At 40.6% G+C, this 19386-nt stretch overlaps 1 protein-coding gene across 3 annotated transcripts in view; it reads left to right on the top strand.

The window, feature by feature from the left end:
- The window catches only part of hdac7a (histone deacetylase 7a), a 70934-nt gene that overhangs the window by 20843 nt on the left and 30705 nt on the right, over positions 1-19386 (top strand). The window contains exon 1 of one of the 3 annotated variants that reach the window (XM_069660435.1): positions 15116-15171. The exons of the other annotated variants lie outside the window; for them this stretch is intronic. The gene's annotated coding sequence lies outside the window, so the exon portion shown is untranslated. Of the gene's footprint in view, positions 1-15115; positions 15172-19386 lie in introns of those variants that run through there. 3 annotated transcript variants of the gene reach the window in all.

The raw sequence follows: 19386 nt of genomic DNA, 5'->3' as shown, positions 1-19386 counted from the left end.
TATCCAGTGCTTTGACAAAAGTGAGTGTTGCAGGAAATGATGCCAATAGACAGCAGCAGGATTCACGTCATGTTTTTCAATTCAAACTCCAGGATTGTGTCATTTCCCTCTTGGCAGTGTTCTGATCTATTGACTCAATTGAAAAAAACAAGAGAAACATCTGGAATCTTTCAAGTTTATTATCTACAAATTTTTAGTTGCAACTGTTTTTCATTTTCACATAATTGCTGCATATTCATTTGAATGCGGTCATGTTTAGACAATGAAGATGCCAACACTAATTAGGGCTGAAACAAACCATTGTGTTAATACTCGATTTATCAATGCATTATTTGTACGACAATATGTTACCCATTAAGACGACACTAACATCAAATCAGATTGCTTCTTTTTTTCTGACCAACCGCCCCAAACTTTAAACTCTTCATTTACTGTCAGATACGACAAAGAAAGGCTAAATCCTGACTTTTAAAAACCAGAAAATATTTGAACTTTTTTGCTGTAAAAATGTATGAAAAAGTTAGTATTTGGCAATTTCTTTTCTTTTGATCTATCAATCAATTTTTGCCGCTCTAACACTCCTCATGTACACTTATCGCACCCCACTTTAAATTGCTGATCTCGAAGATTTCATTTAAATAAATGTCTGTGAAGTCTCTATTGCCGAATGAGGTAACACAATGGTGATTGAGCCTATGGCCCACTGATGAAAGCCTTTGCATTTGCAGAATTACAGACCGGGTGTCCGGTGCAACTATCGCAGAAAAAATCACAAGTGGCGCCCAGTTAGTGACGCGTATTCCATCAGCCAGCAGTGGTTGGTCTGCCAAAGAGGGTAGGCGGAGCTAAGCAGTTGCTTGTCTTGTCTCTGCAAGTGTTGCGAGTAAACAGTAATCTACTATGGCTGAACAAACAAAGAAAAGATGGATGACTACAGATACAACTTCAAAAATAAATGAAAATCCAAAGAAAAGGAAACAAACTCGACGCTCAGATGAAGGCAAACAGTCTAAAAAGGAAAGCGACCGTCAGCCAGGAAAATCAAGAGTTACAACCGGAGCCGACCGTGGACGTCACACATGCAACACTGTCTGGATATCTGGGCAGTGTGCTCCCGCAATTTCTGTTTATCACCATAGGTGCCGCCAAAGAGAACTGAGATCTTCAAGATTAGCGCTTTAAGAAACATGAGGCTATGAGAAGTGTAGCTAGAATACCTTTCTTTAAAGTAAACATCAATTTCCACCATGACATCAGCAACTATATGTCTTTCCTCCCCATTCTGTTTCCCGTCACTGTGCACTTGGCTCGGTTACTGCTGACTCACATGGGAAACACTCCAATGTTTCTTCTTTAACCTGAGATCAAACACATTTGATCCGCTGCTCCGCCCATCAGAAACAAGTCACCCGGCTGCTTCTTTGTGCCGGCCTCTTTTAGTTTAGATTAGCATTCTGCACTGTGAAGCATGCCTGTGTGATCACACTGTGTAGGATTACAATGCATGACTCTGTGAATGGAAGCTGGTTCTTTCTGTGCCAGGCTCCGCTGGCTGTATGCTAACCAAGGACTCGCTATGTGCCCTGTGTATGTGTGTGTGTGTGTGGAAAAACCCGGTGAGGTCATGGCCACTGCTGTAGGATCTGGTTACATGTGTGTTGTCCAATAAGGGCAACTGACACTGGCTCTCTCTCTCTCTTTTGTCTTCCTGTCTCTCTCACGTACACACAGACACACACACATAACCTCACATTAAACCATTTTTACTGTTCAGCATTGTACCTTGATGCCTGGGGTCTCTGAAGTTGGAGACTGGTAAGCCGTCTAAGGTGGCGGCGCTCTGCACCAGATGTGAAACCACCATTTTAAAGGCCTCTAGAGCTGAAACAGCCTTTTAAAGAAGTCAGAAGTGCTTTAATAGACCTGCAGGCCCCCAGGATTGCTTCTTGCTTATACTGTCGTGTGTTACTCTACACACAGAATGGAAATTAACAGGTGGTTTGGTTACTTTCACAAAGTCTGCAATGATACGATTTTGATTCGGTTCAATTCAGGCGCTTGTGGTCGATATGAAACAGAATCACATGCAAATTCAATACAGTGACATTTATATAATCTCGGTACTTCATCAGGCTAAAACCAGGGATGAGTACCGAAACGTAGCAAGCAAATAAATGTATTTTGTGTGCGGGAGTTTACTAAAAAAATTGACGGATTTTTTCCTCTCCTACGCATCTGTCCCGAACAGATGTGCAAAGTTTTTCTCTACTTTTAAGAATTTTTTTCTGACTGAAGTCTTCCATTCATTTAATTGTCAAAAGAAAAACATCCTGGATGATATATCTTAAAGACAAAGATATAAATCAATGTTTTCACACCGTATTGATTATATTGATATTCAAGTCATTTATTTAGTGAATATCAACGTATATATCTGATTGATGTATTGTAACGCCCCTAGTCTACCTCATCTTAGGGATCTGCTAAAGCGCTTAGCTGCAGAGTCCCTGCATAAAAATATAACACATGATGCAAACAACTTTTACAATACAATTAGTCCTTTTTTGCAGCAGCAGACACAAACACATTAATCTACACTCAACAGGCCCATTTGTTATGTTCACTTTTACAATATAATAAGTTGCACTATAACAGGTCTGCCATGATTTCTGCCTTTGCAAATATAACAATGTTAAGTTCACTAAACGGAGAGTGCAGATACTTCAGGGAGCGATAACAACAGGCATGATTGTATTAGCTGCAGTGGAGAGCACACATCCTCTTCCTGCTCTGGTCAGCTGATCTTTGTTATTTTTCTTGGTAGTTTCTGCTGAATGGGAGAGCTGAGGGAGGAAGAGTGGTTACAGATACAGGGGGAATGTAGGAAAGACGAACTGAAGGGAGATGATACAGTGAAGAATACATTCAAATATGACAGAAAATGATTAATATTAGTATAATTGATTAATAAGTTCATCATTTAGTTTATATAAAGTCACCAAAACCACATTTAGAGCATTCAAAGGTTTTGTTTTGTCCTTCCAACAGCCCCAAAACCAAAAAAGATATTTGGAAAGGTTTCAGATTAAGGTTGAGAGGATCAGAAGATGGTATATAATATAATATATTATAATATATTATAAAGATGGGACCAGTTTCAAAGAACTAAAACCAAAATATATTTAAATACTTTTTGATTCACTTTATGTCAAATTATCAATAAATTAAGTTATTGTTTCAGCTCTAAATGTAATGTGTTATTGTAAGTATGTTAAGAATATGCATTTGTGTGAATGTAATTAAACCTTTATTTCAAATATGAGCAAACAACAAACAAATCAAGTCTATTTTAACATTTAAAAACGTGTATTTTTAGGCTAATAAACAAGTAAATTCTTCATTCAAGCTAACATCATTAATTCATGCAAAAAGTGTTATTGACGAATGCCAAGGTTAGTGGGTAATATTTCTAATAGCTTCATGAAATATAGAATGTATGTATATTTGTGAGAGCATGAATAGCAGTGATTAGAGGGAGTGAGCTGCTGTTGAGCCCCGGCTCAGGTTTAATGTTTCTTTTTTCTTCCGCTAATCTTCCTCGCTCCTTTTATTCGTCTGAGTAACCTGACCGCACTTTAACATTTAATCAACAGGTTTAGAGTTCATTGAGAACAGAGGTAATATATCACTGAACAACATACTGAAAGGGTTGCACTGCTGCAGCTACTACACCATATAATCAACACTAAAATGTGCTCCATCTTCAATGTCCAGCATACATGCAGAGTTTTTGTTCTACAACAGTATAAAATCGTTAAATCCCAACAGCGGCTGAAGAAATGATTGACTTATTTGTGCTGATCAACAGCCATATTACACCCTGCAGATATAATATGGTTCAGTTTGAGCTCTGGGGCCCATTAAAGCTGAACTGCAGCGCGGACACAGGGGTTGTGGTATTAATGGAGGTAATAGTAGATGGCAAGGTATGAGGCGGTTATTTTTGACCTGCTGAACAAATGGCGTTATTGTCCTGCCTCGAGGTGCGTGAAATCACTTGATATGTCAGGGGTAGGGTTATATAATACCCCCCAAGGGGCCCCGTAGCAGTTAGTGTGTGTTTGTGTGTACTTTATTTTACTTTTTATGTCCGGTAATTACGTGTGTGTGTGTTTTATTTTTTCTATTCCTCTGTTACATTTATACTCAACATGTCCAGAGAGGCTGTATGTAGGTGTATGCGGTGTTGCCTGAGGTAACATCGTCCTGAACCTTTTATTAGCGTGTCAAATCAATTCATGTTGTGTTAACCTTTGAGCTAAAGGCTCCTCGCTGTGGTCAGCTGGCCAATTGCTCTGTGATTGGCTTCCAGCCGCAGTCTTACTCCCCTCGGGACATCTCTCCCTCCCTCTCTCTCTCTTTCATACACACGTAGACACACTTAATCCTGCTTAAATTTACTGAAGTTGGTGGATTTATATTCTTAAGGATTTATTCCTGTGGTATTTGGTGGGGAAAATGACCTTTCTCACCCCGGTCCGACCAACTGCTGCAGACCAGAGGCCTCAAATCTCTCCGCGTTGTTCTATTTACTTCCATCAAAAGGCAAATTTACTATTATTTACAATCACAATATGCGCTCAAGGGTCAAAGAGTCAGATTGCTACTCATACTCTTCAAACCGCGCCAAACAATCAGCGCCAAAATATGCAACCATGTGCTGACACGCTAACAAACTGCTTGACCTTGCTGAGATTTTATTTTAAAGTCAAAGGATTATTTCAGTGCCGTATGTCGACTAGAGACAAAAAAGTACTTTGACAAACTTAATATCAACAGTCTGTCTCAGTGTCTGTTCTCCTTAACTTGCTTTTCTTATCGGAGAAATAATCCCACTAAATGACCGAAAGGGAAATACTTAAATATTCACAAGTGTCTGATCGAATCACCCGGTAAATTAATCATTTTCACTCACAAAGATCAAACACAGGCCTTGCATAGCTTAGCTTAAACCTCTACAGTTTGTCTGAACAAATGACTGAGTGCCTGTAGCCAACAGATTTCACATTCTTTCAATCTTCTCAAAAAAAAGAAGCTCCGTCAAAAAAGATCTTGCACATCTTGTTGAGGATGTGACAGTCTGATATCTGATAGAACGGGCTGGTATCGGCCTTTTATCAGTCCAGCTCTGATCACATGTTGAACCAGACTCGTCGCTGTATTTCGATATTGTCTGACCTAAAGAGCAGCTGAGAGTAATGGACGTCTCACATTCACTCCATGTCACAGAGGGGACTGACACTGACCTCGGATCAGAAAGCCTGTTGTTAACGCAGATGTAATAAGATCTCCTCCCATCTGGGTGGACTCCTGACTTTACATCTGACTCTGTGTGGGTGTGCGTGTGTGCGTGTGTGTGTGTGTGTGTGTGTGTGATGAATGCTCTCCAGTGACGTTGACAGATTCAGACTAATTTCAACAACTCGGGGAGAAGCGTAGGAGGAGAGACACAATGCATGTTTATTTAATGTGTCTGTCTGTGGGTGTGTGCATACGTCTGGGTGTTTTCTGTGTGTGTGTGTGTGTGTGTGTGTGTGTGTGTGTGTGTGTGTGTGTGTGTGTGTGTATATGGACTGGTTTCTTAGAAACGCCCTTTGAGATGCACACATCGGCGGTGCAGAAATCAGAAAACGGTACAGCAAAGAACAAGGGTGAGAAGAGTTAAGGATGTTGTGCAGTAAACTGCAAATTACGACTGTGCCAACTTTAATATCACAAGCAGGAAGTAGATGCAAAATGATGCGTGTGCAGTGATTTATAAGCATGCAGGCCCTCTTTTGTAAACACACTGCAGAGTCAATCTTTTGTTTTTCAAATTGCCGAAAGACTAATTTTAATCCTGCATTGAAACACACACAATTAGCTTTAAAATATTGACTGTGTTCTCTATTCAACATCTGTCGTGTGTAACTAAAGTCTGCCATATTTCAGACATCTTTTCCAAACGGAAGGAAAATTCAAGTTCTCCACCAGCAGCACAGAATAATGTGTGTGCTGTCTTAGCCGCTTTATAAACCAGGTCATTTCTCAGCACCAGAATTAGTTGTGTAAGGAAGGATTATTTAAAAATAATCAATTAATCTGCTCATTGTTTTATAGATTAACAGTTTGTCCTATGAAAATACAATTTTCAGGTGCTGACTCAAGAACTCAAAGAAATTCACTTAAGAGACAAGCAAATATTCACATCTAAGAAGCTGGAAGTGGAACAGCAATTTTCTTCATGAAATGACATAAATGACCACTTTATTATCAAATAAATGCTTTTTAAATTTACTAGTATATACTAGTAATTATTTTCTTCTAACGTAGAGTTATCCGCTGTTAACCAACCTGTGGCTCAAAGAAAATAAGTTAAAGAAAGCGTCTCTGTGTCCTTAAATGGGAAACTCAGTCATCATTTTTTACAGCAACTCGCACCAATTCTAAATGCTGAAAATGACCCATCATTGCAGTTAATGTATGTTTGTTGGTTTCTCTGGCATTGTGCTGAGTTTTTGTGTACATGCATGTTAGTATGAGTGTGTGTGTGTGTGTGTGTGTGTGTGTGCGCGTTGTCCTCCCTGACCAGAGTGCAGAGCATGTGCAGGAATGTTAATGTCTTCTTCCTTTGTTGTCCGTGCAGACAGCCGAGTGTGACTGTGCATATTCATGAAGCTGCCTTCCTGGAACACGTTAACTTTTACCAAGAGACAAACACAGATAAAAAATAAGATAAAGAAATTGAAGGGAGGCAGAGAGGTTCACTTTCTATTTATATATAAGTCTCAATTTATCTATGTGTCTACCTATATGTATATTATTCATGTATATTTGTATTTCTTCTTATTTCACAGATCCACATCAGTGCATTAATATTTTGCTTGCAAAGTTTATCTTCTGTGTTTATTACCCTGGCAGGCAGCCAGCTCAAGTTCTGTTCGGTTCCCTATAAATAATCTCCATGTGAACCGGTCATGTGAAATCTCTTTAACTCTCTGAACTCGGCAGTAGAAATGTTCTGCCACTGCATGTTGTGGTAAAACCTAAACTATTAACTACTATCTAATATAAACTATAATAATTGGTAAAAGTGTTGAAATTGTGTCATAAATGAAGAAAGGAGGAGTTAGTTACAGTGAGAGCAGAGGAAATGATGGGAATGATATGAACTGAAAGAGGAAACCTACAGTATAGTAGAATACATTTAAATATGGCAGCAACTGATGGTATTTGTCCGAATAATTTTTTTTGTCAATCATTTAGTCAATAAAAAGTCATAAAATAGCAAAAAGTCCATCACAGTTCCCTTAAACCACATATGACATATACAGAATATATAATTGTGAATGTATTTAAACCGTTTTATGAAAATGTAAACAAAAAAACAAAGTTAGATATCTATTTTTACATTTTAAAACTTTTACCATAAGGCGCTTGATTAGCAAAAGAAAAAAAGACCTGTTCATCAGATTTAGTTAAATCAGTGAATAAAACACACAAAACATATTGATCTATGAATATAAAAACACAAACAAAATATTTCTCGATACTCTGGAAGTTATTTGAACTCTTGAAATATGCAAATTTTTTGCGCAGATTGCAAATGTGTTTTGATAACAATACAGTGCCTACATTTAAACTTCTGCTTACTGTGATGTCACCTCTTGGAGTATCTTTAAATGCTAGATCAATTTAAACAGCGTTATGCAAACAATGATCTCCTGAGGCCAGTTTGCAAACGCCCATCCCCATGTAAAGTAAAGAAACTTTGTCATCAACCAAAAAACAGTTTTGTAAAGCAGAGGACAGAATACCAAGCCTTCTGTTACATAAATAAATTGTGCTCTAGCTATTATGGTTTTTATTTTAGATACATTTAAACAAGATTATGCAAAAAGCAAATAAGAAATTTGAGTACATTTTTCTTTCTTTTCCAGAAACTAAATATTCATACAATATTTTCGTGCTGATGGGACAGGACTTTTTAGATTTGCAGGTTTTTTATGGCAGAAATTAAATGCACTTCTATATTTGAAAACAAGTTATTGATCTGGCAGTGTCGACGTCATGCCCACAGTACATATCCTCAGTATGTCTTTTCTTTACTTACTAGAAAACCTGATCAAATAAACAAACAAACCTGAGTTTGTGTCTCTTAAATGAAACCTCCTCGTGCCTGCAGGGCGGAGTAATGCTTTGGTAAGATAAGCAGATATCTGCTCTCTTTATCAGCAGAAAAGCTACAGATTGCATTTTCTTTCTAGCTACCAATCTCTCCGCGACTACCACAGGTTATCAGTGTATCGGTCACCAAGTCACCACTGTTTTCATGACTCACTGTTTGCACTGCTGAATCCCTTTAATGTATCAGAATCATCGGTGGTGAAACGTATTTGTGAGAAGAGATTAAATGACGGACAGTTGAGCAACCATTGTGTTGCACTGGCATGTGTCTGTCTGATCTGTCATTGTGCTTCTATGTGAGTAAGAGCGAGGGCTCTGTGTGAGTGTATTGTGGGCTGCGATGATAAAGGTGGACTTGCATCTGTGTGACGGGGTGTGATAAGTGTTATAAAAGATAAAGAGGGAGATCCCTTTGAGTGAGCTGCCGTGTTGAGCGGCTTTATCACTGCTGGAAATGTGGAGAATGTGTTTGATGTGAGAGCAGGAGTGAGTGTGTTTATGTGCCAGGGAGGGTGTTGACAGACGGAGAGCTTGGACAGATGGGCAGAAATGTTAATGTTAAGTTCTGAAGAAGCACTCGATCCTGAAGTTCTCCACTTTCAGCTCCAGTGACTTGCTAACACTGCGGTGATTATATCAATTTATTTTGGGATCTGTAAGAATGAAACTATCTCCTAGCTGAAAATATCGACAGGAGGAGGAAGGGCTCCCTGATGAAGCTGCCCAGTCTGACTAGTTCTGCTTGGATGTTGAGCAGCTGTACTGCAGAGGCTGGAGGAAACATTACTACAGTGTATTTCCACAGGTCTTATTCCTGTCAGTTGTTCAATGAGACTCTACATTCCTGATGGGTTACTCATTCAGAAAAATGATAAGATACGAAACAGCAAGTCTTCCAGCACATGCAGCCACACGGCTTGTTCATTCCTACTAGAGCTCTACTGATGCGCTCAATCCAACGGTGCTATGCGACTTTTGAGGCTGATACCCAAACCCGATGTAGTGATATTTCTTAATCGCTGAAACCATCGTTTTCTGCATCATATGACGAAAACATTTCACATGACATATGAAGATATCGATACGCTTATTTCAGCTGCATAATATCAGCCAACATACATATAGTAGATCTGTCAGGCACTTGCTCCTCCCCTTTAATATGACCCATGGGAGTGTTTCCTAAATGTGTGCCCCCACCAATGGCAGGCATCAAGTCCTTTTATAAAACTATCGGGCAAACACGTGGAGCAAGTGGTTAAGGTTCTGTCACAGTTTGGTTAGGCTTAGGCAGGTGTTTTGGGTTAAATTTAGCTTGTTAAGTTAGTTAACTTGCATACGTGTTTTATGTATCCAACTTAAAAGTTAGTGTTGACTTTTGGTTTCACACAGGGCTCGACTGCTTGGTAAAAGTCCTTTGTTTCACACATCCGTAGCACCTAAAGGACTAAATAGCTCTTTACTGTAAGTCATCTGACTGGCGTCATCTTGCAACAACCACTAAAGGTCGCTGACTAATTATAAACGTAAATAACGGTTATTTTTAAACTGCTGCACACGTATCGTCATACTTTTGGCGCGGACAGTCATATGCAAAACCAGATCTTCACACACTGAATCTTTACATGCAGTGAAATGTATTTTTGGTAAGTCACAGCGTACGGAGAGAATGGCACCTCAAAGAGACACGACTTCAGGAGTTCAGCCTCCCTGTCGACCAGTGCTTTCACTGCACTGCGTGCCCTCCAGCCTCAGGACGTCAGTTTATAACTAGTCACGGCCTCTGACCTCTGTTGAGGACAGCACCCGAACAAAATGAATTCACCCAGAGGGAGCAATAAACATGCAGATCAGCAGCTGATTGTGAGCGTGACAGACAGGAATGTTTCCAGACAAGTTAAGTGTCAGGTTTTTGACAGATCCTTTACATTACGCTCCCACACAGCATAAAGAACACTTCCACTTCACCTGACTCGTGATGCACAGTAGTTAACATGATTATCTTTCTTCTAAGCAAATGTATTCAAAATATAAGAAGTAGTAGTGGTAAGGCCGCTGCTGCGCTGTGCGTAGCAGCACGCGGCAGACGCTGCTACAGACAGGAAACAGAGACGAGAATGTCAATAGGTTCCTGAGTGCGACTCTCAGCTGAGTCTTTGTTCTCTGTGCAGCAGACAGAGGATTTACTGTCATCCGTCAAACCGGACAGCACACCTGGTGCCTTCTCTCTGACACACAGGCATGCACATTTATCAGTCTGTGTGTGTGTGTGTGTGTTTGTGTGTGTGGGTGTAATGAATGAATTGTCCTACAGTTTCCAGCTTCAGGTGAATTGCAACACCGAGCCTGAGCGAAGGATGACTGAGACGTGAGGAATGTTTATGTAATGTTTTTGTGTAGCCTGTGTGTGAGTTATGTAAACCATGGCTGTGTTCGGAATGCCGTGCTATACTAGCAGTACGTACTGATTTGGCCAAAATGTGGTAAATGGTAAATGTGTCTGCAAACAAAAGTAAAATTTATAGTATGCCAAAAATACCCGGATGATGTCTCCGGGATGCATCGGACCAGTCTACCTCGCCTACTGTATCCCACAATGCAAAGCGCTGAAATGTCACTATGGCAGTTGGAATGGCAGACTTCAGCAGAAGGGGGCGCTACAGCTAAAGAAGCAGCTTTTTGCTATTTGCGCGCTTTTGTTTACTTCCGCTTTCCAAAACCGGACGTCTGGCGTTGAATATTACAAAATACATTTGAACAGCTCCGTACTACATACTACCGCCGAATGCAGTATGCAGTACCCAGTTTCAAACACAGCACATGTATCAGTGTGTATTATCTTTTATGAGCTTGCACGTCTTTCATAAATCTATGAGTGGAAGAAACTACAAATTATGAAGCTGCGATTGTACTCATGCAAAAATGTTGCTTGTGGTCAAATGTGTGTCAAACAAGCGTTTGCTTTGACCCCAAATGTCAAACTTCTGCTCTATTGGAATTTATTTACTCCATATGCAATATCAATGCAATTATTGGCCTCTATATAAAGTCTGAAATATGTTACATAGATTGTACGTAGTGCCTATGCCTATACACAAGTGCCCTACAGCTTGGTCAGCATTTATACTTCCGCACTGGTGCGTCTCCTTCTCTGCAGTTGGGGTTTCTGTGCCACTGCGTTTTTCTTCACTGAGCTTTTTCCAGCTTCTTAGCGTTTTTCAAACAATGCCGAATGAAGCTGAGCGGATTGTGTCGGAAATGGATTTGAGAAAAGCAAGTTAAATACGCACCTGAGCTGACATTGACACTGGCATTGCTACAAACTATCATGAAGCATAGTGTCCTCCTTAGGTCCTGAACAATGCTGCCAAACAAACCAATCACAGCCTCTGCGGTCCATATTGCCCTGATTTGTAATAACATTTCCGGAGGGTACATGTCGGGTTATTCAACGCAGAAATATCTATCTGGTGTTGGATCGTTTCTCCAGTATGTGACATTAACCACTCCTTAAAAAAGAGAAATACTTATGCTGAAAGTGCATTTTTAATGGGATGACAAAAAGATACACACACACACTAGCCTTAGCAGATCAGAACACAATGAAACATGGTAAGCATCAGTATGCTTGTATTAGCATTTAGCTAAAGAAGTTAATCTTCCAGTTCTCAATAAATTATTCGTTAAATTCAAGTTCATGTGAACACTTCATGAATAAAGTACGCATGTACTGAACATGCTAGGTGAATGTGAGGAGTGTGAGAGTATCTGAGAGTGGATGTTTTCTGGACATGATGAGCACATGAAATCATACATTCTTCTTAAGAACGTTCACGAGGCCTGGAGCCAGAGATCTACCAGAGACACGTGGATGATTTAGGTGTCCTCACTTGACCCTCTGTAGATGTGAACACCTTCAAAATGTTCTCACTCAAGAGGGTCATCTTTAACCTGCTATCCCTGTGACACACACACACACACACACACACACACACATGAACTCTTGAACTTGTTGACAGGCACACACACCACCATTTAAACTTGAACACTCAAGTATGCACCAACAGAGCAACACCATAAATATAGAAAATAGTTTGGCGACAGTTGTAGGCAGGCAGTTCTACACACACGCACACACGCACACACAAACAAACCTTGTTCTGGCCAGCTGCTCGGGGAAGGCGAGAGGTTTTGAATGGGAGTGACAGCTGTGGATTCCTCAGGATGAAGCAGGGAGTTAAAGAGATAGAGAGGGGGAGATAAGACGGGAGTTGGGGAGAGAGAGAGAAACAACTTAAACTGATAGAAAGGGAAGGAATAGAGCTGTAATGGAAGACTGTAAGACTTGGTATCATTACTAGGGGTGTAGAAAATATTACGAGAGTATGGTGATACCATGTTTCTTTGCAGTGGTTCAGTTTTGTGTTGTACTTAAACCCCCTGACCGTGAGATAGCAGTGTTGTAATCCATCTTCAGCTATTTGACCCTTCAACTCCGATGAGCAAAAAACACAAGCCTACTAAACAAGCAAAGTTACAAAGGGCACAATATGTCATCATGTTTTTATTTAGCCTTTATTCAACCAGGAAGTCCTGAGTTAAAATCTCTCTCAGGAGGGAGACCGGAACAAGAGGGTGGAATAACACACAGGGGAATTATACTGCCAAAAATACTGCTCTATAGGTACGAAGCAGAACCTGAAACGGTCAGTATTTTATGGAAAGTATTAAAAACATGTTATTTTCCTTTATATATTTTTTTAATTTGCATTATGCATTCAAGTTTGTGTTTAAACACGCACAGTTCAGTTGCTTCTCCAGGAGTATAGAGGTCTGATGTGAGAGGGACAGAGAGCTCCCGGAGTAAAGAGCATGTGATCATAACTGTCAGTAGCAGACTATTCATAGAGATCCTGTGTTGCACAAGACCGATTTAGCAACACTGTAGAATTTCTTTTTTTTTCTGATACAGCCTCACCTCCTTCACCTTTTTATCTGTGTAATAATCACAGTATAATTCTACACTGATCAAGTCTGCCTTCAACACTGATTGTTACAAATAAATCAACTTAAAATGGTTAAAAATCATTGCTCTTATTTAAACATGAATTAAACATGAAATGATGAATTTCTTTTCGTGGAAAACGCTTTGCTTCACAGGAAGTGATGAGTTTTACATTCCAGAAGAACCGATCCCAGTTTTGAACAAACAGAAGAAGAAGTGGGTATTATCACAAGCTCTAACCCTGACCACGGCTGATGTCATCAAGTGTCATCAAACAGAAAATCAGAACAGAAAGATGTCACATTTCTGCAACCCAGTGCTCTCTGCAGGAACACCACTGCATTTCTTTAGAAGTCAAGGAAGAGCAATGAAGCAAAGGCAGTGTCAGGCTTCAGACAAACTGGTCGACTCAGAGCAGATTGAGACAAATAGCAAGTTCATGGTCTTTAATCAGTCCGAGGTCAAATCAAAAATAGATCAGGCAACAGGAAAACACAAGGAAAGTACACTGGATATAACTCACTGGATAGCTCGACAATCTGGCACAGGGGAACAGACACAAGGGGTTTAAACAGGGAGAGACACGGAGACGCAGGTAAAACACATCGAGGCAGGGGCAGGTAGTCACAAGCGGAAACTTGACAGGACATAACAGAACGGACAAGGGACTTTCAAAATAGAACAGGAAGCACAAAAAGTGACACTGATGAGAACGTAACTAGACAAGACATGACAGTAAAAATAGCTTGCATTTTAAATGCAGTTGTGTGGTTGCGATTGTAAGCTTTATTTATCCTGTCCTTATGCTAGGCTAAGCTAACCATCTCCTAAAGCTTCATTAGCATATAAAACAGCAAAGGTAAGTTCCTTCAAGTTCATCACAAATGATTGAAGCCCATTGAGTCACACAAACAACTGAAAATAGATGAAACACAATTTAACCGGACTGTCAATAGTTTACGCAGTAATTTTCCATGTTCCTGTAGTGGGTGTGTTTGTGAGCAGTTGTGTGTTCAGTACATTAGCGTGATGCCTTCAGGGCCACTGTTAGTCATTAATCTGGTTTGTTAATGGATGTCAAAGCCAAACTTTGAGAGGGGAACAGGAACAGTGATTTGGATTTGTGCGAGTGTCAGTGAAGCCTCGCTTGTTTTGGCTTCACTGTCCGAGCTGTTAGTCCAGGGGGGGTCACTTTCCTGCCACGGGGCTCAAGGGCACTGCGGCAGCAGCGACACAACAGCAGCGGGGGGAGGAGAGGGGAGGAAATGTGAGTCTAAACTCAGCTCTTAAACAGGAAGCCACCCTGCTTCTCTCATTGTTGTGTTTTTATAGACTCAACTTCCTGCCGGCCCTGCTGCCCCCGTTACCATGGATATAATCCCTGTTGTTTATGGGATGGATTGTAAAGATCCTGCAGAGGCGAGAGCTGATGGTCATCACTGATGGTTACAACATTTGTAATTCAATGACAGCTGAAATGTTCTTGTTGTGCAGCAGGGTGATTAAATGTAAAGGCTTGTGAAGATGCCTCCTATGGTCTCATGTTTCACCACATCATTAATTTCATGCAAACCTTTTTTCTTACTCTGCAAGTTTTCAGTTTCTGGCAGATTTTGACTCTTTGCTTTGCTTTCATTCAATCTTAAATTTAGTTCTAGAAGCCGGTGAGGTACCTCTGCTGTGTGAATGACATGATGAAATCAACAGTTTGGTGTCAGACAGCGTCAACAAACAGAGAGAGATAGAGAGAGAGGGAGGGAGGGAGGAAGGGAGGGAGGAGAACACAGAGAAGGAGTTAAAGAAAAGAGGATGTGGCCGGCTGTAAAAGATGACTGGAGGGGAGTGGAGCTCTCTGTCTAATTATAGATCCTGCTGTGAGCTGGCTGAGGCAGAAGTGCTACTGGGGTTTTCAACATAGCCGGATATTTACAACACAAACACGGGTATGTGTCTTTGACTTTATTTCTCCTTTACTTCATGTGTCTGCATGTGCAGTTTGATGTCACATTTTTATCTTGTGTAAAGGAGAAACCGCTTCTGTCAAACTCCTTGGATTTCCCTGCTCACTGGAAGCCTGCTGTGTGTGTGTGTTTGTGTGTGTGCAACTCCGATGGTCGAGCCTCCTTAGCCCAACATGGAGTTCAGAGAGAGAGACTGAAAGAGAGAGAGACTTTCTTTCTTCTGTTAATCCTGTGTCTCTCATTGGTTCTGTGAGACTTTTCTTCTGCTGCTGTCGCTACACACTTGTTTCAATGGCAGCAGCACCATGCAAGAGATGTCCAGTGAGTGTGTGTGTGTTCTCTTGTGTGTGTGTGTGTGTGTGTGTGTGTGTGTGTGTGTGTGTGTGTGTGTGAGCTTGCTGACCTTACACACAGCGGTCCTGGATGTTTATGGAAACTTAGTGAGGACTTAGGAAACTGGACCCGTGCTGCATTATACATCAACCTTCCTCTGTTACTGTCACACACACACACATACGGACACACACAAGCAAACACACCCACAGTCTAGTTTGTCTCTCATGTGTGCACATGCACAAATACACACAATGAACAACTTTTTATGTGAATAAGAACGTCCTCTGTGGGATCGGCTGCAGGAGGCCACTCACATTGTCTTGCGTCTTATTGCACAGTGAACAGTTTGGGATCATCGCTATTTTGGTTCAAGTGTCCCACCGGTTTGTTCCTACGGGAAAGATGCTCCACATTTTGTGGTGCATCTAATTGTGATTATGAAGTGTTTTAGAAGTCAAACCACAGTTTTGAAAGTTAATTTTTTGTGGCAAAATTGCACAAGTTAAAAACAAAAACTCAGACACACATGCCTGTATGCCATGTTATGTAAAATAGAAGAAGTACTTTAGTCAATTTGTGAGAGGAACATTAAAAATGCTCTCTCAGCACAAAGTTCAAACTGTGTTTTTGCAAATCAGGAAGTGAGGAATAGTAAAATATTGCTGATTTTAAAACTGTATATTTGGTAGCAGTTCATTCTAGTAGCATTTTAGCTCTGAAGGGTCATAATATAGTGCTGAAACAATTAGGCAATTTAATAAACCAAAGGATTAATCATGAACCTTTAAAATAAAATGATTGTTTGTTTAAATAATTTATCATGCAAAAAATGCTGGTTCCAGTTTCTCAAATTTCAGGATCTGCTGCTCTTATCTGGTTTGAATCGTTACAAATGATTGTTCTTTGGGTCAATTTTGGGCAGAAAAAGCCGTTTCACTCAGTCACAAAAACGATATGAAACCTCGATATCAGACTCGTGTTTGCCAGATAAATATTTAACCAAGAAAACAGAAATGTAACTTATTTTCAAGAAATTACTCTTTCATATTCAGCCTTATATTTCCTCCTGCAGTGTGTACTTCTCCCTTTGTTTTGCAAATCATTAAGCGTCTCCTACTGCTTCAGGAAAGCCAGACTCACCTGAGGCTTTAACCCCGTGTTTGTTTGCTTTAGATAAAATGGGAACTTTTGTGTTCTTTGGCAAAAAAGCAGGGAAGACACCCTGCAAACATGATCAGTTATACTTTGGAATGAATGCTGGTGCACACCTGCAAAACCCACACAAACACACAATGTTCCAAGTCAGTGCAATAACTCTTGATTTGACAGCACCAGAAAACACATCACACGTGCATCTTTTTTATTGCAGGGGCATAAAGGAAGAGATAAGAAGGAGAGAAGTGTCAGGTTGTTGTTGCAGCTTATGTCATGTAAGGTTACTTGTCAGCACACACACACACATGTTGATAACACCATAACACAAACGCTTGCCACTCTGAGCTTGAGGAGAACAGGATGAAGGGAGTGACAGAGACTGGGTGAAGAGGAGAATGCTTGACTTTTCTCAGCCGTGTCAGGTTGTCCTGTCACTCCTACTCGGACATTTCCACTCTTCACCTACTCCATATTCCCTCCTCTGTTTTCTCTCACTCTTCTTTTTACATCTGCTCTTCCTGTCTGACTCTTCTCTTTAAGTTCCTCCCTCCTTAAACCGCCTTCATTTGCATCAAAGTCTTTTTTTGTACTCAGACACCCTGAGGTAATGACATCTTTATCTCTTAAAAGTACCTGTGGCCTCTGAAAGCTGTAGTGTGATTTAGACGCACTCACCCAGTCACACATACAGTAGAGTCACAACAGAAGAAGGCGTTGCAGCTATATTTGGACGTGTGACAAGACGCAAAGTGGTGGCGTCTGCTCAGTTAGTTATTGACTTTGTACGGCCTGAGAATCACTAGTGGCACTATGCCGGCTGTCAGCTCGCCTGCAGTGTGCAGAGAGCGACTACATTTATCAGCTCGCTCTTCTTTTATTTTTAATTTCCTTCTCTGACTGACTTAGTCTGCTATGTCCATTTTTTCCCTGTTTTTTCTCCTCCTTTACTCTGTCAACAAGTGTCCACTCCATGAAACGGAGGGAGTGAGGGAGAGAGGAAAAGAAAAAGAGAGAGGCCTTTGTGTATCCTTGTCCTACCTGTAAAACCAGTCCTGACTAAGCAGAGCACCAGTTCAGAATGAAAGAACAGAAAGGGGAGGAATCAGGAGGAAAGGATTAGCTAAATGCCAGGCCGTGGGACAGACTCAGTACTTTCAATTCAAATAGCTTTATTGGCATGAACAATGCATGTTGCTGCCAAAGCAGTTTACACAACACACACACACACACACACACACACACACACACACACACACACACACACACACACTGTTATTAACATTTTACATAAAACACAGGTGTCACAAATAGGTGTGCGGGTTTAATATAAGTCCAGTCTTTTATTCAGAAAGAAATCTACAATTTATACAATTTATTACAATTACTTAATACTACACACATCCATAATGTCAGGGGTCCTATAATGACTGTATGTATCTCTCTCTGCCAATACGCACAGACACACACACACACACACACACACACACACACACACACACACACACACACATCTATACAGAATGTATTTAATTTTAAAAGTGCCTAATCTACCTCATCTGTCATAAACCAGCTTATTCCCAACGGTCTCTACAACCAGACAGGCTGTATTGTAGTGCGTCGTTGGTTATTTCCATAATGACACACTGACATGCACTCATAGACGCCCACACACACCCACAATAGCGCAGTAGGGTTTAGTTTTACTAAGTATTGTCTCTCAATAGAAGCTCATTGTTCTGTCTACAAATTATAGGTGTCATCTTTACAGCTGACTAAGAAAAGTCTCTTTGTGATACTTTTCAGTCTTTAAGAGTTTGGCTGTTTTTGAGTTGATAAAACCTGTTGGAAACAACAATTCTGTTGGTGACATGAGTCTCAGAGTTCTGCAGAAGTTACACACCTTAAAGTGATAATCTCAAAGATTTTCATTTAAATAAATGTCTGTTAAGTCACTATCGCTGAATGAGGTAACACAAGGTGATTGAGCCTACGGCCCACTGATGAAAGCCTTTGCATTTGCAGTATTACAGACTGGGTGTCTGTGGCGACATTCGCGGAAAGAATCACAAGCAGCGCCCAGTTAGTGACGCGTTTTCCATCAGCCAGCAGTGGTTGGTCTGCCAGAGAGGGTAGGCGGAGCTAAGCGGCTGCTTTTCCGCTCTCTGCAAGTGTTGCGAGTAAACAGTAATCTACTATGGCTGAGCAAACAAAGAAAAGATGGATGACTACAGATACAACTTCAAAAATAAGTGAAAATCCAAAGAAAAAGAAACAAACTCGACGCTCAGATGAAGCAAACAGTCTGAAAAGGAAAGCGACCGTCAGCGTGGAAAATCAAGAGTTACAACCGGAGCCAACCGTGGACGTCACACATGCAACACTGTCTGGATATCTGGGAAGTGTGCTCCTGCAGTTACCATTTATCGCCATAGGTGCTGCCAAAGATTGTTTAGTAAAGAAGCCAACAGAACATGAAAAAGAGAACCGTTTTTTAGGTAAAATGTCCCGAGACAGCTTCTGTTATGATTTGGCGCTGTATAAAAAAATAATTAATTGATTAATTGATTTATAGATTGAACATGGTCAATCATGTCATCCAACACTGTTAATGACAATATTGTTGTCTTCTGCATTGTGCATCACGTCCTGTAAAAGCCTGCATCTGTCATGTTAATCCATTACCAGGGTACCCACTGGGTCTTCAAG

Source organism: Semicossyphus pulcher, unplaced genomic scaffold (assembly GCF_022749685.1).
Source record: "Semicossyphus pulcher isolate SPU_LCO1_2020_fin unplaced genomic scaffold, fSemPul1.0.p SCAF_13, whole genome shotgun sequence".
In the NCBI taxonomy this organism is placed as follows: Eukaryota; Metazoa; Chordata; class Actinopteri; order Labriformes; family Labridae; genus Semicossyphus; species Semicossyphus pulcher.
This window is presented reverse-complemented; position numbering and strand designations above follow the sequence as displayed.